Source organism: Pistacia vera, unplaced genomic scaffold, assembly GCF_008641045.1.
Source record: "Pistacia vera cultivar Batoury unplaced genomic scaffold, PisVer_v2 Contig1614, whole genome shotgun sequence".
Lineage (NCBI taxonomy): Eukaryota > Viridiplantae > Streptophyta > Magnoliopsida > Sapindales > Anacardiaceae > Pistacia > Pistacia vera.
The window spans coordinates 72,658-78,574 of NW_022195700.1; the positions used below are offsets into that span (position 1 = coordinate 72,658).

The following is a 5,917-nucleotide window of genomic DNA, read 5'->3' on the forward strand; positions in this document are numbered from 1 at the left end:
TGAGTCTTAAAATTATAGAGGTGGACTTCAAATGGTACTAAAGCAATTAATTTAAGTTGAAATAATCAGGGTAAGTAAAATAAGACTGCCACTGATCATACATAATAATTTTTAATTTTCGCTTGTAGTGATAGCCAAAAAGAAAAAAATGTCATTCACAAATTAATATAATGTACGTACTTCAATACTCAATCACATAGATCTGTATAGGCTTAACAAATCACTGAGAAATTGAGCTAACCATGAAGGTCTTCAGCTTACAAGTCTTTTGTATTATACTTCATGCTGTAATCCTTCATTGTCATGCTCAGGCTCGTTACACATTTGTGGTAAGCTTATATCAGTGCAACCTCTAAATTGAGCCATTTTTAAAAGCTAGTCTTCTTTTACAATACTCTTTTCTGCATCTTATTTATAAGGAACTATATTAATAACTACTTGATAATTGCTGTAGGTGGAGGAAACTCCATACACAAGACTTTGCAACGATAATACCATCTTGACGGTGAACGGACAGTTTCCAGGACCAACGCTATACGTAAACAAAGGAGACACAATCATTGTAGATGTTATCAACAACGCCAACTATAACATCACACTTCACTGGTAAATTTGATCCCTTTTGTCTTTATGTTACATCCAAACCAATATATTACAAGAAAAATAAGCTTTCCCGATGAGTTTTTTACCGACACAGATGTGGGCGTCAGTTTAAACCACCTCTCCCGACACAGCATTGCGTCGGAAGAGGTGTTTTGTTTTTCTCAGCATAAAGTGTGATAGGGATAAACTTTTTAGCCTGCTACGACGTAAGTGTAATTGACCGATCTCTTGCAATCAATGTAAAAATGTTTTGATAACTTTGCAGGCATGGAGTGAGCCAGCCTCGGAATCCATGGTCTGATGGTCCTGAATACATCACACAATGCCCTATCCAACCAGGAGCAAACTTTACTCAGACCATAATATTTTCAGTTGAAGAAGGGACTCTTTGGTGGCATGCCCATAGCGATTGGGCAAGAGCAACGGTTCATGGTGTTGTAGTAATATATCCCGAGAATGGAAACAGCTATCCGTTTCCAAAACCTGACGTTGAAGTTCCTATTATATTAGGTCGAGCCACATGATATTGGCAGATTCTCTTCTGATACAAACTTTTTGAAACAATGACTATTCCAATTAACTGTTTATGGTTCCTTAATTAATTACAGGTGAGTGGTGGAAGAGCAATATTTATGATGTGTATGATGAATCTCTGCGGACCGGAGGGGATCCAAATATTTCGGATGCGTACATGATCAATGGTCAACCTGGCGATCTGTATCCGTGCTCAAGTCCAGGTCAGATTTGATATTATCAATATTTGTCTGATTACACTATATTTTATAATTTTAAAAAACTTTAGATTATTTTTAACGTAATAGCAACTGAGCAGATGGCACTTGCCCAGAAGGCTTATTCAGCATATATCTAGTTATATACTCCATATCGAAATTGGGTCAAATATGGAGGCTAACAAACATTCATCGGAAATGTATATTGGAACTGAACTTGATGTCTGATATATGACTGTTAGTTGGTCGTCAAAGCTTGTAAAACTTGCCAGTGTTATATAGCAGTCTAACTATTTAGATATAATTAATTAGTTAATTTAAAAAAAATTATTAGTGATATATATTTTATTAACGGAATATAATATAGTTTGTTATTTAAGAGTATACGTTAATTATACACGTATAAGAAAATGTTAGTTTTGAATATATGGGAGAGATTTAATGATTTCTTGCACAAAATTCACAGTAAATTTTATTGAAGATTTGAGTATTTATAAAATGAGCGGAAAGATTTATATGAATTTTATAACTATTGTTAATATAATAAAGGAATCAGATAGCAATAAAAAATAAACGCATTTTACTAGGCTCGTTTCAGGAGATGCTAATTTATATTTACTAATAGAGATGTGTAATCAACAAGCTTTCATTTAGTTTACTATTTGCAGGAACATTTATGCTAAATGTTGACTCTGGCTTGACTTATCTTCTCCGGATAATCAACGCTGTCGTGCAAGACATTCACTTCTTCGCTGTTGCAAATCATTCTCTCACTGTGGTAGGATCAGATGCGAGCTACACGAAGCCATTCACGAGCGATTACATTACAATTTCCCCTGGTCAAACCATTGATGTCTTGTTATACGCTAATCAAAAGCCTGATTATTACTACATGGCAGCTAAAACTTACGCCAGCGTATTTAATGTTTCTTTCGATAACACAACCACCACAGCTATTATTCAATACAATGGAAACTACACTCCGTCATCAACACCATCATTCCCTAATCTTCCCTATTATAACGACACAAATGCGTCAGTGAATTTCACAGGAAGACTTCGAAGCTTAGCCGATGTAAATCACCCTGTTGATGTCCCAACCAATATTACTCACGAATGCTTTTACACACTTTCAGTGAATGCATTTCCGTGTCCAAACAGTTCATGTGCTGGAATAAACGGGACAAGACTTTCTTCTAGTGTAAACAATATAAGCTTCGTGTACCCATCCATCGATATACTAGAAGCTTATTTTAACAGCATCAATGGAGTCTTTGGAACTCAGTTTCCAGATTTTCCACCATTGGTGTTCAATTACACAGCTCAAAATTTGCCATTGGAATTTGAGATACCACGACGAGCCACTGAGGTGAGAGTCCTAGATTATAACTCTACAATTGAGCTTGTTTTTCAAGGAACAAATCTTCTTGCGGGGGCAGATCACCCCATGCATTTACATGGATTCAGTTTCTATGTCGTTGGATGGGGACTCGGAAATTTCGACAAAGATAAAGATCCCTTTGAATTATAATCTCGTTGATCCTCCTCTTCAAAACACCATTGCTGTCCCGATAAACGGATGGACCACATCGATTCAAGGCGAATAATCCCGGTACAGTTGTTCACTTCTTTGTACAATTGTTATATCTTAACGTATGTTTTTAGAGCACGTTTATAAGGTTTTTTTTGTTTTTGAATTTAAAAACAGGTATGGTTCATGCACTGCCATTTAGAAAGACATCAGTGGGGGATGGATACCGTGTTTATAGTGAGAACGGCAACGCTACAAATGAACGTCTGTTACCTCTCCCAAGAATGCCACCATGTTGATTGTTGAAGCTATTTTATCTTAGGTAATTTTAAAGAAATTGAGCATCAATCTTGATCCCATCTTTCTTCGCATTGAATTTCAATAAATGACAATATTGAATTCTCACAAATTTTGTGTGAGCATTTGAAATTGTAAAGAGTTGTGCCTTAATATTTTCACAGACCCTGATATATATTCTACTTAGCATTGATCAATGGAAATTCGAGAATATTTTCTATCTCAAAAAAAAAAAAAAAATGTGTGATTGTTGCACTATCGCCTGGACATAATCCGACACCAAAATTTTCACCATTGTCACGATGTCAACAATTGTAAGTGTTTTTTCATCTTATGAGCTGTTTTTGGTCGTGCAAAATCTTTGCCTTACCGCAGTGTGTTCACTCTCTCTAAAAGTGACACCTTCACTAGTGTGGCCCTTTAGAATCTGTGTAGTCCAATGCATCTACATATATTTTTCTCATAAACAACATCGCACCTACTTTGCTTTTTGGACAATATTATTTTTTGTGATTTCTGTTATGTGCTTTTCTAGTTGTCCACTTTCAGTTGGTGAGAAAAGTGTTTTGTTTGTTTGTGGTCCAAGTTTCTTTTACAAAAAAAAAACACAAAAGTTGATATTCAACTTTTTTGCCCCCAACCCTGACGTATTGAACTCTATATATCATACTTTTTTAGCATCTTCTTTAAGATTATTACCATGTTTTCCTTCTAATAATTCTTGAGGTCTTCATTTTGGTTAAGGTTTCTTTTATGCTTTTGTAGGCTTAAAATTACCCTTTCCTAGGCCTTGTGTGATGACTTGGAACTTGATTCTAGTTAATGATGCTTGAGTGTAACTGTGTCTTGAAGATTGTCTTCATTGTTGAAACTTGAGAGGAGCTCAATTTCAACATGGTGATGTTGTGCACGTGAAGCTTGCTTGAGGACTTAAAGTTAACCAAAGAAGATAGAGTTGATGTTTGAAACAAGGGTGTTTTGCAACTTTCGTATCTTGTCTTGTATTTGAACTCACAAGTATTTCATAGTGAATTGCTTCCTCTAGACTTGGTCCATAGAGTAGACATGGAGCGAACATGTAAAAATGAGTGTGTTCTTTACTTGCTTTGATGTATGATTTGCTTATGTCTCTCACAACTCATTTGCACTAAATATGAACAAGCAACCCACTTTGCATAAGTTTTAATCACTTGGTAACTTCCTTAAAACTTACAGCAACTACAAACCCAAAGCATCAGGTCAAATGATATTCAAGAAAGTTTCAAATTGGCTAGATACACCAATTAGTAATCCAAGATTCCACTTTTATCAAACCAGAAAGAGATTTACAAGATTTAAAAAGAAATTTCAAATGCCAAGAATAGAAAACCCTATGTCCAAAGGCACAATAGTGGTGAAAGGTTATAATCCTGCCCATGCCTGAGGCCATCATGACAGCCTTGCAAGGCTATAGTTGTGGGCTCGATAGAAGGTGATGGTTGAGGCTGTTGGGGCAGGAAGGAAGGTAGTTACTGATGCTACTCATTGGTGGGAGGTCAGGTGGTTGAGGAGCCAAGAAGGGGCTTTTGGGATGGTGGGCAATTAAGGTAGCACAAGGTGATGGTAAGAATGTTTGGGTTTATTTTTAGGATAAATACTTTCATGGGACAATCTTTCGAGGGTATCACCACATCAGCAAAGTGAGACGAGTGTGTTTGTTTCTTTATTTTGGCTAGAATTTTTGAAATCTGACTCAAAATACATATTTGTTTCGCTATTTTGAAAATCATATTCTATATTATTTAACTATTTTAAACCATATAGGTTCATTAATTTCACTAAACACCCCCAACAAAAAAAGTTTAAAAATTGATAAAAACACCCCCACCCACCCACATCTGTCAGATTCCGACCACCACTGCTAGAAGGTGGCCAGAATCCGGCGTAATGGCGCACTACCGACTGGATATGGTCGGTAGTGCACCAATCTAGCCTTTTTAAGGCCAAAGATCTAGTTATTGACGGTTAGATCTTTGGTCATAGCTGGTTGTGCATGATAGTCATATCTTTGACCATTGTTGACGACCAAATGTGGCCAGATCTAGCCGTAGATCTGACAATTTCTAACCAAATCCATGGTGGATTTGACCAAAAAAGGTCATATCGGTGCACGACCAGCTAGATCTAGCCGGCTATGCACCATTATGGCGATTTCCAACCACCCTTCGACAGTGGTGGCCGATTGTCAGCTTTTAATGGGTGGTAGGGGTGTTTTTGTTAATTTTTAATGTTTTATTGTAGGGTGTTTTGCTAAATTAACAAACCTAGGGGGTGTTTTTATTAATTTTTAAATCCAACCTCGTGAAAACCACCCAACTCAACTTTTTCAAAAATCTTAACCAAAATAATGATAGGGGGTTTCATATAAGTTTTTCTTTTAGGTTTAGGTAGAGTTCACTTACATTTTTATTTATTATTAATTATAAAAATATAATCTATTTACTTATTTACCTCGAGCCGTTAAGTCTAACTCTCAAGTGCTTATGCTCAAATAATGGTAGGGGGTTCAAAGTTATTTCTGAAACAAAAAGGGTTTTTATTGTAATAACGGTATACCTTTGGAGGTTTAGTAATATTCCTTTGTTTTTATTTTCCTATTGGTTATTAAAAAATATGATGGAATCTTGTGCCTTGATTTCCAACCATTTATATGTAAAATTAACTGTTGATTTATAAAAATCAACAATTCCCATCTAATATTAAAAACTTATCAACT

General features: G+C 35.8%; 1 pseudogene; it reads left to right on the forward strand.

Moving 5' to 3' along the window:
• The first annotated feature begins 242 nt into the window (after positions 1-242).
• Positions 243-3,164, forward strand: LOC116125253 (annotated as a pseudogene).
• The last annotated feature ends 2,753 nt before the right edge of the window (positions 3,165-5,917 follow it).